The sequence below is a fragment of the Sinocyclocheilus grahami genome, unplaced genomic scaffold (genome assembly GCF_001515645.1).
Source record: "Sinocyclocheilus grahami isolate Dianchi unplaced genomic scaffold, SAMN03320097.WGS_v1.1 scaffold928.1, whole genome shotgun sequence".
In the NCBI taxonomy this organism is placed as follows: domain Eukaryota; kingdom Metazoa; phylum Chordata; class Actinopteri; order Cypriniformes; family Cyprinidae; genus Sinocyclocheilus; species Sinocyclocheilus grahami.
In genome coordinates this window covers 350,161-367,648 of record NW_015506107.1, presented here as the reverse complement: position 1 = coordinate 367,648, position 17,488 = coordinate 350,161, and the positions used below count along the sequence as shown (strand labels likewise).

At 36.7% G+C, this 17,488-nt stretch overlaps 1 protein-coding gene across 7 annotated transcripts in view; it reads left to right on the top strand.

Moving 5' to 3' along the window:
* The first annotated feature begins 5,630 nt into the window (after positions 1 to 5,630).
* LOC107564382 (myocyte-specific enhancer factor 2A-like) overlaps positions 5,631 to 17,488 on the top strand; it is an 86,152-nt gene continuing 74,294 nt past the window's right edge. For 4 of the 7 annotated variants that reach the window (XM_016249445.1, XM_016249449.1, XM_016249450.1 and 1 more), the window contains exons 1-2: positions 10,638 to 10,804; positions 15,099 to 15,241. The gene's annotated coding sequence lies outside the window, so the exon portion shown is untranslated. Of the gene's footprint in view, positions 5,941 to 10,637; positions 10,805 to 15,098; positions 15,242 to 17,488 lie in introns of those variants that run through there. The other 3 variants (XM_016249446.1, XM_016249448.1, XM_016249447.1) reach the window with 3 other exon arrangements.

Here is a 17,488-nt window from a genome sequence, read left to right as displayed (position 1 = left end):
TTAATTTTTTTTGTTGTTGTCATAAATGCCTGTACTATATTAGTACATGAATCATGGCTTTAAGGTGAAACAAACAATAAATCTACTGTTAAATCTTATAATATAATGACAGTATTCACCAGGAGTACATTTATTTTCATCTTCAAGCTGTGCTACGTGCATAGCAATACAGTACAATTCATGACCTCAGGATTTTCAAATCATGTCAAAATCATATTACTTCCATAATCTTTTGACAGTCATCTTCTCTTCACAATATTCATCCTATAGTTTCCATGGAATGGTTCAGCAATCTTCCTTTGTTGAGATCTACAGAGAAATGCTGGCTACAGTGGGTTACCAAAAAAAATGCCCTAATGCCCTTAAAAGGCTTAAAAATTTGGCATAAAGCATGGTTCTTATTAATAAATCTCTAATTTCTTGATTTATGTCTCCCAAACCAAATTCTGCATAAATGAAATCAAAATAAACGATCGTCAGCACAACATATACAGTAAAACTTATGATAGAAAAACATTTGTTTACTTGACCTCAGAATGACTTAACATTAAGGCTCGGGTGCTTGAGTGCTTAATTAGCATTAGATTCGATTTTACACATGAATTATTTAGTTATATGCAAGCCAGAGTGGTGAGTGTTGGGTGTTTTAAAACACATACCATTCATTATATAAAAAGCATGCTCATATCTTAGTCATATGACGTCGGCCTCCTTTGTGGGTCCATGAACAATGTCAGACTCAAGGACACCCATCCAATTTTGCAATCTCAGAAAACACAAGAGGGCATCTCAAAACACTTTAGTCTAGAAAACCAACTGCGTCTGAAATAAAAGTGGCACTGGATACCAAACAACTATTCAAGCTTATTGAGTTTACAAAATGCCATATCAAGTTCTGATAAGATGAGAAATATCAGCGCTTTCATGGTGAGGTAGGAGGAAGATGTGTCTCTGTCTTCGACCAGCTTGAAATATGAATTTAAGAGGCTGCAATGATTGGATTGAATCACGGCTGATTAACGTTTCAGGCCTAATTTACTCTCCCATTCATTTGCGCAGACTGACAAATACTGGCAGATCTTCAGAACGCCGCTGGTCGTCCATGAGTCAGGCCTGGGAAAGCCAGAGGGAGAGAGTCCTTACCTCACGTCTGTTATTCTCACAAACCTGGTGTGAGAAGAGTATATACTAACCGTAGTGAGCCTTCCCATCCTGAGGGAGCAGTAAAGGGCTCCCAAACACAAAAAAGGGCGAGACCAGACCGAAGACTTTGTTGCAGTTTCCAGGCAACACATAGAACGAGCCTGTGGAGAAAAGGTGGAGGAGGTGCACCACGGGCCGGGCCGGCTCACATGCACACGGGGCCCGGAGGCTTCGGTGTGATTAATGGCACAGGTATGCGCTATAGCAGGCATCCTCCGAGAACCTACAGATCAGTCTTCCTGTAATACAAATCTGACATTTCGCTCCCCTCCCCTTTCTCCACCCCACCCACCTGCCACTGCAGCACCATCATCAGAAACTCAGCTCCTCACTGCCAAGTGCATCACCGACATCACACTCATAAATCATTCCCAAACAAAACATGCTTAATCTGTGACACGCAGGCCTGACACACAAATTTATTACCTGTGTGAGATGCACAACAACATGTCCCTAGCACCTTCTGTCTGTCGGAGAAGAAAAAATCATACGGATGGGAATGGGGAGGACAATTGCTAAACTTCATGCTTAGTGTAGGGATGCTAGCTCCTGTTCGCTGAGTATGAGAGACAAAGCATTTACAAGGCTGGTTAATTTCAAGGGCTTATTACAGTACAGAGAGCTCTTTCTTCTGCCGCCTCACTCTTGCCAAAGGATTTTACTCAAGCACATTTGTAAGACATTAATACATAAGTCCTTTTCATGGATTAGGTTGGCAATGAGATGAATAGTCTGTGGTATGAGTCAAATTGCCTGATTGTAACTGGCTGTTTTAAATGGAGGAGGTTAATGAAACAAAAGCTTACCTCTCTAATCCCAAAACAAGGAAAAAAACAAATATAAACTTGCTTTATGAGCTTATTACAATTCATATTCTGCAGCATTATGCACATTCAGCTCCAAGGAGTAGAAAAAATGGAAAGGAAAGCACTGTTCTAGATTTTTTTAAGACAGTGTTGTGATATGTAAAAATGATCATCCACAAGAATGATCACTTTTACATCATCTCAAATCGCAGAGTGTTTTTTTCGGTAACTCCGCAATGTTATATTTGCTGATGTATTGTCTTTGGAAAAGTGTTAAAGGAGCTCTATGCTTTTTACTGTGGTTATTTGATGTATCACTTCTGGGTTTAACAAGTATAGACAAATGATTCCACAGATCTTTCCTTCTGGAGACAAAGTCACAGTGATTACAATCAGGTCATAAGAGCAAGTGAAAATCACACGGGAGTTTCCCCTGGGGATCTGCCCTGCTGCATTTTATACGGCTTTTAGATGTGAATCACCATGAGCATGTTGGGATGGATCAGGAGGAAAACAAACAGGAACTTTGGTTTGGTCTGTGCTCAGAGTTTAAGGAGTGTTTTAACACATTGTCTAAACATCTGTAACTCCATGTGTTTGTGCCTTTCATGGTTTCCACTGTGATAATAATAAGAAACGTTTCTTGAGCAGGTCACCTATTCTAATGTTTTCAGATCATGTGACTGAATAGTAACTGCTGCTAATAATCCAACTTTACCAACTCAGGAGTTAATAACATTTTAAAATATATGTATTTAAATAGAATATGCTAGTTTTAAATAATAATAATGTCATGTCAATTATTTGACGGTATAATTTAACACAAAGACTTATATTGGTTATCTCGGCAGGGTGTTGGTCTCATATAATTGTGATTTTACCTTGTAAATAAACTGCTCCTATGGAAGTATCTATTCTTAGTATGCCATGACAGTTTTGCAGTGAGGTTGAGCAGTAAGGGATATACAGTACTTGTGTCAGGTGTTCATTGAACATCTTCTCTGGAAACTCTTTGTTCGTGTTGTGTATTAATGATTTCAGTACAAGGCCTTTGTGAAGTGATAAAAGCTTCTGTGTTTTAGTTCTGTGTTTGGCCTTATTGATCAAATGCTTTTTATGGTGTCTACCTTACTGTCCTAACTTAAGGTACTGTAAAGTGCACAAGGATATTGATTGTTCTTATTACACGTTTTGTTTTTCTTTTTAGAGAAAGGTGTTCAATATTTAGCTTGATAACAGAGTGCATTATATAGAGGGCACTTGAATACAAGCAGAGGCCATCTGACCAAAACATTATCATGAAGGTTGTGTCAAGGCAAACTTGAATGATTTATTATGCATTGTATATTGGAGATTTGATAGGATCTGAAAATAACAAACACGTGGTTTGGAAAACATGAAAGCATTTGTGCGGTAATACAATTATTAGGTCCATAACTTTCAGTTTTTATTGCAACTCTAAATGAACAGTTTAATGCTGTTAGACTTTTTTTAAACTATATTATAAACTATTAAACTATTATCATCTAAAAAACAATAAAACATGAGATAAAAATCTCTGGAACTTTACCATAGTATAACAAGAGATAATTTCTGTTGATGCACCTTAGTTTCAATCTTGTTTATCAAGTAGGTCTCTAGTCACGTTACCCGATGTGTCAAAGTGAATTAATTTGAGGCCATTTTGTGAGATTAATTAAATGATTCTTGATATTAAGGACTGAATGAAAAATGGGAAGAATGGTTTAATTTCTGACCTTGCTAAATTTTTAATGAACTCGCTATGTCTCGTACAAAATGGCTCTCTCTCTTATAAATGGCGCTGTACAGTAACTTCAACAAATGGTGGGCAAATTAAAGGGATTTTATTGTCTCTGGAAGTAGCTGTCTGTAAGTCTTTGAAACCCAGACGATTTGAAGTATACGTTAACCTACAGTACTACATTTCTAAGTTGTGAGGTAAAAAATAGAAAATAAAAGTTGTGAGTGTCAGGTGTATAATTACAGGCTCAGATATTAGTTTCTTTAGAGTGAACAAAAGGAGAAAAAGTAGTTGGTGAAAACTTCTGAGGTTTTGATTAGATATGTTACATAGATGCATGAGTATGTGACAGTTGTGTGCGGTGCTGCGCTACTGCACTGGCAGGGCATGCTCAGTGTTAATTATGTGCAGTAATGAGAGAACAGAGCCAGACTGTGAGACACAGGGTATTTTTAGAGCCTCTGCAAAGTTATCTAATGCACAGACTCAGTCTGCACAGAGACATACTGATGTACCTTTGCTCTGTTCCAGTTCCTCTATTTTGTCATCCTAACTTTAGGCTCTGTCTGCTGTGGTAAAGATCATTTCAACAAGTGTGTGGATGGTGAAATAAAAAAAATAAATAAAAAAAAGTGTGGAAAATCACGTTATTATCAACACGTCACTATAAGGTTCAGTTCATTAGTAAATGCTAACAACGAACAAGACGTTTTCAGCATTTATTTGTCAAGGTTATGTACATTTATACTATTTTTAATTACTCACTCATGTTAATTTATAATAACTAATGTTAATTTGTACAACATGAAATTATACAATTTATTAGTTTGTAGAATTTGACATTAATCTAGATTTATAAATTCTGTAAAAGTGTTTATAGTTTATGCTACCTAGTGCATTAACAAGTGGTGAAATATTGTATCGAGATGCTCTTTCACATAATATATGAATAACTTATTGTTTTCAATATTTTTGGAAGGTCAGATTATACTTAACATTAAGGAACCATTTCTGTGCACGAGCTGGGAACTGTGGACAATGAGCGGGATATTTGAAGGACTTTGGCTAGTTTAGTTCTGCCTAGTTCTAATTGTAATGATGTGTTAATCAAGAATCTGCTGTCAAAACAATGACCTTCAGTGTGTTTATGAGTCCAAAGAGCCTTTTGTTCTTCAAAAAGAAAGTTCAGACAGAAACTCTAACTTGACTATGGTGCTCTAATAGTCTGTTATATGAGTGATATTATAAGATCCTTTATTTAATTGGTGGCGTAGTATCTAAGCAGTCTGGGGCTATTTGTGGTCTGGTACAATGCTGAAAATGTCAGCTGTCTTCTATTTGAGTATGTTTTATAAACCCCACTGCAATCCTCTAGGTCTTAATGACCCATCAATACAAAACTTTAACTTCAGCTTGCAGCGAAATATAAGCGCTTCAGCTGGCTTAATTTTCACTATTCTGTTGAACCCAAAACTTGATGGCAGTATACTATTGAAATTTTGCTCAAATGTTGATGGTTCATGTTTAGATGACTTTTATTGGCAAGTAAAATGACACTTTGAAATATTGGTGGCAGCACTGGCAAGGCTTTATTATGAGAAAGTGAAACAACAGGGAATTCTGTGTCTTTCCTTTCTTCTTTCTTCCATCTCTTGTGAACAGTCAGGCATAGTTGTTCTCCGATCAGCAATTTTTTTTTTCACTTTTATTAATAATAATTAATAAAACACAAAATACATCTAACACCCTTGGTATTGGTGAGTGACAGCTGCGGCTGGTCCACCACTCCCCTGAGCCAAGCCCTGTCACATACACGCATGCCCAGCATGTCAGCGTCCATCTGGGATCCTACCCTTCAAACTTCTGTCGCCCAGCTCCCTTCCGGTAGAAAGACCCAGGGACGAGAGTGTGAAGTCAGACCTCACAGGGGCAAAAAGAAAGCCGTCCAAAGCCAGCTGGTCTGGCTTTGAGGAAAGCAAGGGAGACAGAAAGCAAAAGAGAGAGAGAGAGCGTGAGAGAGGAAGGCAGATAGAAAGAGAGACAGAGAACAAGAGAGAAAATTTAAGGAATGCAAAGGAAGTTAAAGTAAGTGTGGCACACCTGAGAAAGATACCTGAGGAAGGCCGGCCAGCAGGTTCTGTGAAGGTAATTGATCGTCACATGAAACAGGTGAGATACACAGCCATTTACAGATGGGAGGGGCAATGGTGCAGATGCATTGTGTACAAAATATTAAAACATGACCTGACTGCTTGTGATTGGTAAGTAATGGAATAATGCAAGCAGAAAAATCATTCAAATGAATGCATGGTAATATAGAAAAAGCTATTTAAGAAAAGTATATATATATATATATATATATATATATATATATATTGTGTGTGTGTGTGTGTGTGTATCTTTGTCCATTTTTTTACTTTCTATATTTTATATCTGTTTTCTTCATCATAATTATGCTTGAATTTGTAACTTTTTTCCAGGATTGCACCACTTTCATTTTACTTGAATAAACCTGAAACTGAATAGAGGAAACCGATTTTTTAGGAAGATCTTTTAAAAGTCTTTCGCTTCTTTTTATTCAGTAAATATATAATACATATATAATACTATTTCAGTGTTAGTTGTTTGCTGTCTATATCTGCACCACATTTTATTATATTAAGTAAATTTGATCAAGAGCTCAGTTTTTTTTTAAATTGCTATAAATGAACATTTCATAATATTTTTACTCTGCTTACTGGTCATTATCTACAGTATTTTCAGGTACAGTTGATTAAACACTAAATTGTCTGTAAGAAGAAAAAAATGTGTTTCTTTCTAGCTAATCTCTAGACCACAGGTGGCTGGGTGTTCAGTGTGGTTTGTTAGGTTTCTGGTGCCAATGGGTGTTTGCACAGGGGATCCAGAGTATGTGCCTAGCCCTGATGGGACTATTTTTATGTACATCTCCAGCTTTACAAGGCTTCAAATAGAATGTGAAAAAGTGAGAAGTCACAGAGGGCACATAATCAGGGATTTCTTCAATATCCATAGCCTTTTTCCAGGGATTACTTACTGCAGAATGAGTTTGCTGTGGATTCTATGGCTATATTTTCAAGAGTATGCATATTATTGTATTGTTATTCCATGTGACACCATGTCTTAAAAAGTACTTTTACATTTTTAAATTTTCAGGCATTGTTAGGAAGGATCTGCAAGGAAAATATATTATTTTAACTTAACATTCTAAAATTCTGCTCAAATGTAAATAAATTATATTCTGCAAACTGTTTACTCGAAGTGCAAAAAAGTTAAAAGATGTTCTTAAGACTAAATATAATGTGGATAAGCTGCCAGTTTCGATTGTTGTGTGAATCCATGATGATTGCTTATAATTACATCCAAGATTTATGTCCAGGTGCAATTTGAAGCTCAAAGTGCTTAAAACACTGACTATTGAGGTCAATGTGTTTTAGTAATCACCGGAATTTGCCTGTATTGTTGCATAAGTTAAACTGAACTGAAGTTATGAAAGTAATGACACTCTTGCTGTATTTTAGTAATAAAATAGGCCTAATGTAGTGTTTCAATTAAAACAAACTGAATTTTGTAAATGTAAATCATTTATGAAGGCCTCTGAAAACTGATTCTGGTTTGTTTTATTTATTGGCCCTTGTATAACTGTTTTGCATTGTGTAAACATGTTGTAATTCCTTTGATGTCCTGTATGTCCCATTTCACATGTGGTAAAACTACCAGTACCTCCTGTACTCCTGTTACTTCGGTGACCGAGAAGTGCAAAGCAAATCACAATTCTGAAAACAAAATAACAAATTACAAATGCAAATGCAAGTCTAAAAAAACTAAATAACAATTCAGAAAGCACAAGAATGCCCTTACTATGGAATAAAAAATACGGAGTGTATATTTACATTTAGTTAAAAGTGGTTGTAAATGATCAGCTGCAGTGGTGCAGATGGATAAGCACGTATTGTTGACTTTTTGACGCGATCGACCCGGGTTCGATCCCGCCTTTTGCTGAACTTTTTTTCCCTCCCTTTTCAAATCTCGTATCATATTGTAAAGGCATTTATTTTCAATAAAAATTAAGGAAATAAAAAAAAGTTGAAAATAAAGTATTAGGTAGGGTTAGGGTAGGTTTAGGGAGGGCTTTATTGTACCAATAAGGTGGCATCCATTTAATAATTAAAATTAAAATTATAATTTACACTCAATACGTTATTATTGCATACTGTTTTATAATGTACTACAATAATGAAGTGCAGATAATTGCCACTATTTGCAACAAGTAGTATACTTGATAGTAGAAATCCTGCTATTTTAACATAGTGTAAATAGGTATTTGCACTTAGTGTAAATAGCATATTGCTAAAATTATTGCTATTTTCACTTAGTGTAAATAGAATCCATTGCTAAGACGAGATTTGAAAAGGAAGGGAAAAAAGTTTGGCAAAAGACAGGATCGAACCCGGGTCGATCGCGTCAAAAAGCCAACAACACACACTTATCCATCTGCGCCACTGGAACTGATGATTTATGGCCACAAAATTGTTATTTTGTTTTTTAGACTTGCATTTGCGTTTGTAATTTGTTATCTTGTTTTCAGAATTGTGATTTGCTTTGCACTTCTCGGCCACCGTATAAAATGGTGGTAGTCCCAGCAAAAACAGCTCATGTTCAGTTCCACACCTCTTCCACAGATCCTACAACTACACGTGATACTGCCACATGCAACGTAAAACGCAGCCAACCTCTTTTCTCTGATTGGTCACTGTCAAGCCGCTGAGGGATTCGATTGGATGAGAAACATATCACTTCAAAAGCACTGACCCTATTGTTACAGTTGTTTTATAGAACTTACGTCAATCGTATTTAAGGTAGTGCCAGTCTATGGACCATGATAAATATTAAAATTGCTCTGGACGTAACGGGCTTTTAGCAAGGAGCCACTAATCGTTGCTGTGGAGGATTTTACTCAACAGTGACGTCTTTGTTAACTTTTTGAGGGACAGTGCTTTAACTGTCACTTCCTCGATTCGATGACATGCACATATACTATTCGGGTTGTTTCCTCGCTTTCTCAAACTGTTAAACACGGTGATGTCATGGTGTGGCGGTTAAGGAGCCGTTTCCTCTCTTTCTCTCCCCTCATGTCGCTGGCTTACTTGCTTTGCAGCCTTTTACCTTTGACAAAAAACACAGTGTCGGACTTCTTTCGTGTTTCATCATGTTTAACTCTGTTCTTGAGTTTTTCATATTTGTTTTTAAACTGGAGATGAGACACGAGTAGAGTAGGAGGTGGAGGATGAGGAGGCGGCATTTTTTATGGCAAGCCCAAGTAACAATTATTCCTTTAGACCAAATAAGGAATTGGAATCTGGTTTAATTGGTTTGGCTAATTACTACGAAGTAATCCAATAGTGACTAGGATTTTTCCCCCTACTAGCCACTTTCCTGAAAACGATGATCTTTTTCCAGTTAACTCTGTGGAGATATGTGGTTTAGATAATGACTGCATGCACTGGTGGTAGGCTACCTTATCCAGTTTTATTTGTAACTACTTTATGTACTAGTACGTCTTAGTTACTCCAGTATTTAAGCCTACTAGTTTTCCAGTTTTCCCGATAGTAATTAAGTAGATCTATTACCTATTTATTAGAGAATAATATGCATTCTGATCATTATAAAATTTTCAACTTTACTTATAAGATTCTAATCAATCTATGAAGTAATCTGTTTGACTAGTCATTACATAAACTATAAGTAAAATTGCATCTTTAGGAACTAGTACTTGTAGCTTAGTTATTCTAATAGTTAGACCTACTAGTAGGGCTGTGCAAATAATCAAATGCTATTTGCATTCGCATCTCGTCAGTAAATACGGTTCTGTGATTAGTAGTAAATCTCCAGCATCGGCAATGCTTCAGCATTTACTACACAGAGCCGTAGTTCACTGACAAGCTACGCAAAATCGCGTTCATAATCGGCAATGAATCGCCTGCGATTTTGAACGTGATATTGTGTAGCTTGTCAGTGAACTACGGCTTTGTGTAGTACAGTGGTTCTCAAACCTGTCCTGGAGTACCCCCAGCCCTGCACATTTTGTATGTCTCCCTCATCTATCACACCTGATTCAACTCATCAGCGGAGACCGCAAGATCTGAAGTGGGTGTGTCAGATATAGGGAGACAAACAAAATGTGCAGTGCTGGGGGTACTTCATGGAGAGGTTTGAGAACCACTGGTGTAGTAAATGCCGATCCATCTGAAAGCACATGCTGGAGATTTACTAATCACAGAACCGGCCTTACGGACGAGATGCGCATGAAAATCACATTTGATTATTTGCACAGCCCTACCTACTAGTATTCCAGTTCTCCTATTAGCAATTAAATATACATTAGTACCTATTTATTAGACACTAATATGCATTGTGATAATTCTGATTTCTAACTTTACTAATAAGATTTTTGATATATAAAGTTGTCTGTTTGACTGGTCATTACATAAAATATAAATAAAAATGCAGTTGTGCATATTGAGATTGTAGTGACTAACCAGTGGAATTCATACTTGTGTCTTAAAAATACAGTAGGCCTACTATCTAATAAATAAGTACTAGTAGAGCTATAGATTGCAGTAACCTGGTAGGCCTATAGTTTTTATTTAGGCATTATTAGACCTATCTATGACTAAAGGATAGTTACTAGTAAATTTGAAAAAGAACCTAGTCACTATTTCATATCTTCAAAAAAGTTACAGGAATGAGACGAAAGACACTATTCAGTTTTAAAGAATATATGTTAATATGGCTTGCCGTAGGAGGTTGACTCTGTCCAGTGTTCGTCATATTGGGGGAGGAGCATATGTTGTGACAAGAGAGACTGCTGCTTCTACTGAGTTTGTTAGCTCAGCTCCCGAAAATAGAAGTCGTGTGTCAATGTGACTGAAAATACGTTTATGTCACAGTGTATCCACGGGAGTCACTGATACACAGTATCTATATACAGCGAAGGGGACCGCGAAGAAAAAAGGTGAGTCGCAAAAATAGCAACAATGTTACACAGCAGCGGAGTCAGAGAGAGAGGAGGGAGTCGTGGAGTGAGACTGGATGAGCGCAAATTAAACGCGTTACAGTTCGTTTGAGAAGCTAAACATGTTTGTAATATGCGTATCTCAGTAGTCGGCAATACGTCTGGATGTGTTCGGTACGAGTCGCGAGCTCCTGACTGAAGTACAATGTTTTTCGTGCTCGTAATTCTCTAAAGAAGAGCTCGTGCGTTGTTTTGGGTTCAGTCCACTTTGACACTTGGCAAATATTACGCTCTAGACTCGCATCATTATTTTCCGGGCGGTGTTCAAAATTTTTGGAGGGGCGATTAAAAACGAGATATATTATTCAAGAAAGCCAGCATATAGTGAGATATTTACTGTAAAGTTCGAATTTGTGACTATATACTTTGCAAACCGTTAAGCTTTCGATTCTGAATATGCAGGTAGTGTCAGTGGTTGAAGAGGGTCACCTGCAGAGGTTCAGAACTTCAAAACAGGGCAAGATCAACTTCAGGACCCGTGTGACATAATGTTTTCTTGCTTTCTTTTGTCTCCGAATGTGTGGACTGGCTAGTTGAAGTTGCAAGACAGATATTTATTGCATTTGATCTTGCTTTTTGGACGGGACATTTGTTTAAAACACCCAAACTCTAAGAGACAACTGAATTTATTAATGTTTTGTACTTCGGACACTGTAATTTGGGATTAGTAAATGTTTTACATTCTAAGACACATTAAAACACGCACAGTCAACAGGGTTAAAATGTAGGATATTACCTCCGAGGCCATTTAAAAAGCACTTTATGAATATTAGGGAAAGTTATTGATCTTCCATTATGCCTAACTTTGAGAGTGATTTTGAATTTTGGAAGTGTTTGCACAAAGTTTTCTCTCTGAAATCTAGATGGTGCTGGTCTCTTGCAGAGCTTTGGATAGTTGACACCAGTTACAGCACGAAGTGTTACATTGATGAAGCAATGTATTTATTGGAGTCTCTCATACTGTATGTTAGTGAATAAACTGAGACGTGAAGTGTAAACTGATGCCATCAATTATTTTATAATAGTGTATTCATTTCACTTGTGATTTAATGTTATTCTTGAAGTCACAGGGTCTTGTTACAAACGAGTAGGAGGTCTAACTATTGTGTGGTGCATGATTGTGACTCATCTGCAAGGTCATTACTGCAGTAAAGTTATTTAATTAAATATATAAACCATCAAGTTTCATTCATGTTTAGTTTTGCCGTTAACCAACAATGGCGTCATTCCCAGTTATTAGTTAAACAAAATCAATCTAGACTAATACTGTTTCACGTTATGAAATTTAAAACTGATTGTTGTGCAAAAAAAATTTGGTATCAACTTAATAAATGCTTGTTTAAAATATTAGATTTATAATTTACTTTTCTTATGGACAGAGACAAAGAATGTAAAAAAAAAATTAAAGTGCTTTAAATGCCTTTACCTTTATGTACAAAAAACATTCATTGTAAATCATTTGATTTAATGTTATTCTTGAAGTCACAGGGTCTTGTTACAAACGAGTAGGAGGTCTAACTATTGTGTGGTGCATGATTGTGACTCATCTGCAAGGTCATTACTGCAGTAAAGTTATTTAATTAAATATATAAACCATCAAGTTTCATTCATGTTTAGTTTTGCCGTTAACCAACAATGGCGTCATTCCCAGTTATTAGTTAAACAAAATCAATCTAGACTAATACTGTTTCACGTTATGAAATTTAAAACTGATTGTTGTGCAAAAAATATTTGGTATCAACTTAATAAATGCTTGTTTAAAATATTAGATTTATAATTTACTTTGCTTATGGACAGAGACAAAGAATGTAAAAAAAAAATTAAAGTGCTTTAAATGCCTTTACCTTTATGTACAAAAAACATTCATTGTAAATCCTTTTGTGTGTGTGTGTGTGTGTGTGTGTACTTTCTGTAAGAGCTCTGCTGACTTTGACATGCACAGTGAAGGAACAGCCTAATCATCCACAGGCAGAGAGTGTAGTACTTGTGCTTGTAAGATTACACATGCCTCTGTTAATGGCCCTGCAGCCCGCCATTTAGTTATCTGTAAAATGCCTTAGACTCACCTTACGCAACATTACAAGATGATATGTCATTTTGACCTTCACAGAATGTTTTAGGCATGTCAATTATAAATATTTAACAATTCAAATATTTATCAATATTTTATATTGATAAAGATATTAAATTGATAAAATACTAAAGTAAACCACGATGGCTTGACCTGTTGTCCGAATGTCAAAGGCTCAATGGGGCTGTTTTCACAGGGTTGCTCATTGCCTGGCAAGCATTGTAATTACGAGCCACACGAGGCAGGCAATCAGGTCACGGTACATCATCATGAAAATGCCCTCAGGAACAATGTTGGTCTGTCCCACTGATTGTTCGGAGCTTACAACCTGTAGTCAGGGCCCAGCACACCGTAGATTCATTGATTAGTTCAATATTTTAAGCTGCACAGAGAGATGATAATAGAATATGAAGTGCAAAAAAATAAGTGGGCCTTGTGCATGAGTGCTTATTTTGTGCTTGCTCGTTTTCTAAGTAAATAAGAAGTAGAGTTATATAATAAAAATCAAGCTTTAGATCCATTTTAACTACTTTGTACTAATATTTAAATTAAGCACATTTATGTGTACATTAATTGTATGCTACCTATATTATGTACTTGTATATACCCGCATGTAATTACATCTGTAATTAATTTCTGTTATTATTCTATAAATATCAAATCTATAATTACACTGTTGACTCTACCCCTTAACTCATCCTTAAACCTAACCATACCGTGAAACCTGTCCCTATCCTTACACATACTGCACTTCAATAGCAGCACAAACATTTCCCAGTACAACAATAAGTATACAATACTATGAATACAATAAATATGTTGTACCCAAACGATTTTTTTAATGTAAGAACCTAGTAGTTAAAGACAATTAATATAAAGTTGGACCCAAGTTTGATATCATAAGGGAATATGAAGTATGTATTTGTGAAGGAGAGGGATTTAATCTGCCTTGGTGTTAGAATTGGTGCTTTTTGATTATTTGATCTCTATGCACTCTGACTGAAATATTACTTCATTAACTGTGCTTACAGCACACACTGAATTTGTTTTGTTGCAAACCACATTAAAATATGTTTTAATTAAATTTGTTTTGCAGCCCTCGTTTTCATCTGAGGTACATTGTAAAGAATTATTATCCCAGTCAAACGTATAATGCCATCACACTTTTTCCATCTGTCTTTCTGTGCGAATTTATTATAGTTTAATAAGCCCAAACTAAACATGGGTTCAAAGTCAGCACTGAAAACATCACACTGAAACTCAATAGCTTTCTGTTTACAATGAATTAGTCAGTGAATGAATTCTTTTAATATTCCGAATGCTGTTCACCTAACATGGCCCTCTTCAAATCTGATAAAGCACAACATCACACTTGAAATTGGTGTCCTCCTGTGCTCTGTTAATAAAGAATCTTTTGTTTATTATGTATTGTTTCTTTATCACTAGATACTGACAACATCAGTGGTATTTTTTTTAGATGACGCTGCAATTTATGATATGTGTTTTTTTGTTTTTCATACATTAATTTAATTTAAATCACTCCTCTTTTCGATCCCAGTCACTGCTAATGTATAGTTGAATAAAGTTTATGCAGTCAGTATCTATTAAGTTTTCCAGGTTAGACACAACAGCCTTAATCGTCATTCTAACTGACATGTGACTTCTTGCATCTTCCAGCTTGAGATCTGAGTGCACTTTGGCTATAGAATTTTTCTCAGGCCTGCTTCTTAATATTTCTCCCATAGGCTTGAAGTAGACTGTATTTACACTTCATCAGGTATAATGCAACAGATTTATAGCATATGCTGTATGATGCACTTGGACCACACTGTCAGTTTGCATCGTCTCATGGGCATCTGTCCATGCCTGTGCCGTTCTTGTGAAATAAAGTCAGCTGTGGTGAAGTCGAGCTCCAGAGGTGGTGATTGGTGTTGCACAGGGTGGGGGTTAGAGCATCTCCCACTGTGCTGTTCATAGCACTCCAATCTCACAGCCTGCTCTCAGCTCCTTCCAGGAGAGAGTGAATAGAGAGAGTCTGGAGTGTGTGGGCGAGTCTGATCTGCAATTAACGCTGGTTGTCAGAAAGAGAAGGCTGGCGTTTACACCATGCTTCTGAATCACTGAGCGAAACACTTTTCCTCTCTTCCCTTCCCCCTCAAACAGGGTATTTTACCCAAGGAGGAGAAAGCATCAGGAAGCTCCGAGTAGAGAGACGCATTGAAAGCAAAGGAAGAAAGAACGTAAAGAAGACTTGAGCTGGATATTTTGGGTCCAGGACTGAGGATTGTGCTGCTTCGTTTGTTAGGGTAAGCCCATCTCTTCTCTTCCTGTCAAACAATGTTGCATCTGTTTTAATTATACAGAGGCTCACTTTTTTGTATTAAATTTAATAAAGTAAACATGATACAGTGCCTTATGGTCAGTTGACTTCTAATGTTGAGTTACTGGCGTAGTACTCTACATGCACGATATGATTTATATGGTGAAACTGTTGAAAACAAGTTGTTTGGCTTGTTCCAAATAGGAGTTACACTGTCCATGCTGAAGCTGTAGTGTTTAATTTGACGTTAGCTGAATTTAAATTGAAACACCCTGTTCTTAAGTGTCTTATTTGAGTCAGCTGCAGCTGGCAAAGGATGCATTGTTCGGTCTCAAAGTTAGCCACAAATGTTAGTTAACAATTGGAGGCAGGACCTTTTCAAAACAAGGGTACTGGTATGTCATTTTGTTAGTCTGTACATTTCTTGAAATTAGATTTATTCATTTATTAATTATCACTGCTGATGATGTGAAGAAATCTATAATGTAGAGACCCAGATTGTGCAATTCTGTAAAATCTGTATGTTTCATCTGCATCAATTATCTGTAAGTTAATTGAGCTTAAGGATCTTAAGTGAAATGTTTGATGCTAGTTTGCTGTCATCCATTTGCAATATAAACCAAAACAAGTTACAACAAAACCACTCAATGATACATTTAATGACACATTTGTGCAATCTTTACTGAAAACAGGCCGTTTTCAGGGGACGTCATTGACTCTGCATTTGATGCATCATGCTCATTACTTGTTTGAATGCTCTAGTCGCAGGCCTATTCTTTTTCCCTGAGTGTGAAGACACTTTAGCAGTTCTGTTCTAAATATTTTTCAGATCAGCCCAATGGAATGTGCCATACTTTTGCACCATGTCCATTAAATCACGCTCTGTTTTCTTTTTGTGCAACGGCTCTCTTTCACGCTTGCTCAGAGCAGCGTGATTCATTGTTTATTGGAACTCTATCATTGAGCTGGAGATTCCAGCATTCTCCCGTGAGACCTTGAGGCAGGATGCAGAATCTTGAGCCCAGCAGATAATGTTTGAGCCATAGTTTGCTTGTGTGGGCAATGCAAACCTTTTTCCCTCCTCTGGGAACATCTCGAAGGATTTTTTTTTATTTGATAAAAGGCGTATAAATGGGCTGCTTTTATCACCATAAAGGTCAGAGTTATGAATATGCATCCACATGCATATATTCAGTTGACTTTAGTCTGCGCTGACTTCCCTCTCTATTATCTGTGGTTTTTGGATCGATTGTCTAACGCAGTGGAATGTACGATGTCCCAGCGGGGTCACCCCATAAGTAGCAGCTCCAAAACCAGAAACCTCTGGCTGCCTCCTGTCCCACCACCACGCCACATTGCCGCACTTTTAATTCTAAATAAGTTACCAAAGGATATGAGGAACATGTTAGGCAAACAGAAAAACCATCATTTAAGATGTATATCAAAATATTAGCTCCTCATTTACCTTGCATGCACACACAACTGCATCTGTTGCAAGCCGTAAATAGGTTTCCACTGCTCTTGCCAAATAAAACCATCTATCAGGTTCTTAGGCTCCTCAGTTTTAGCTTTATTAGGCAGCTTCTTAATATGTAGTGATGATGATTTCCAAACCATTGGCCTGGGGGTTAGCATCCAAGTTGGCATAGGCCTCCTCACCACATGAAAATACAGCTCACTTTTTGACATGTGGATAAGATTTTAGAGTTAATATTGGTTAAATCATATTTAAAGTGCATAGCCAGTGTTGCAGAATGACTGGGGCAAAAAAAGCATGCACACAATTATAATTAAATAAGAGCATGTGAGAGGGACTTACAACTGAGAATTATCTGGCTAGACACACGTCAGCTGAATGTATTCATGTTTCTCTATTTGTCACTACCTAGAAAAGCCACTGGGTCTGTCTGGGTCATCAAAAACAAATTTAGTCAAGAATGCTGGGATAAGTTATCAGTGTTACCCAACCAAAACGTTTATAAACACAAACTTTCTATCATCTTTGTAGATTCAAATATGTTGTGAATGTGCAAGAACTTTATTCAGTTTATCAATAATCTCCATTTAACTTCTGACATTCATTAAAGGCTATTAAACATTAATGACCATCAGAAGTTTAATTGAGACTCTGTAGTCTCAATTAAATTATGCCATAGACAGGAGTGCCATAGACACACTGTATAAAATTTCTTGTTTTGTATTGTTAGGTTCAGTTTGTAATTTTGTACTGGCA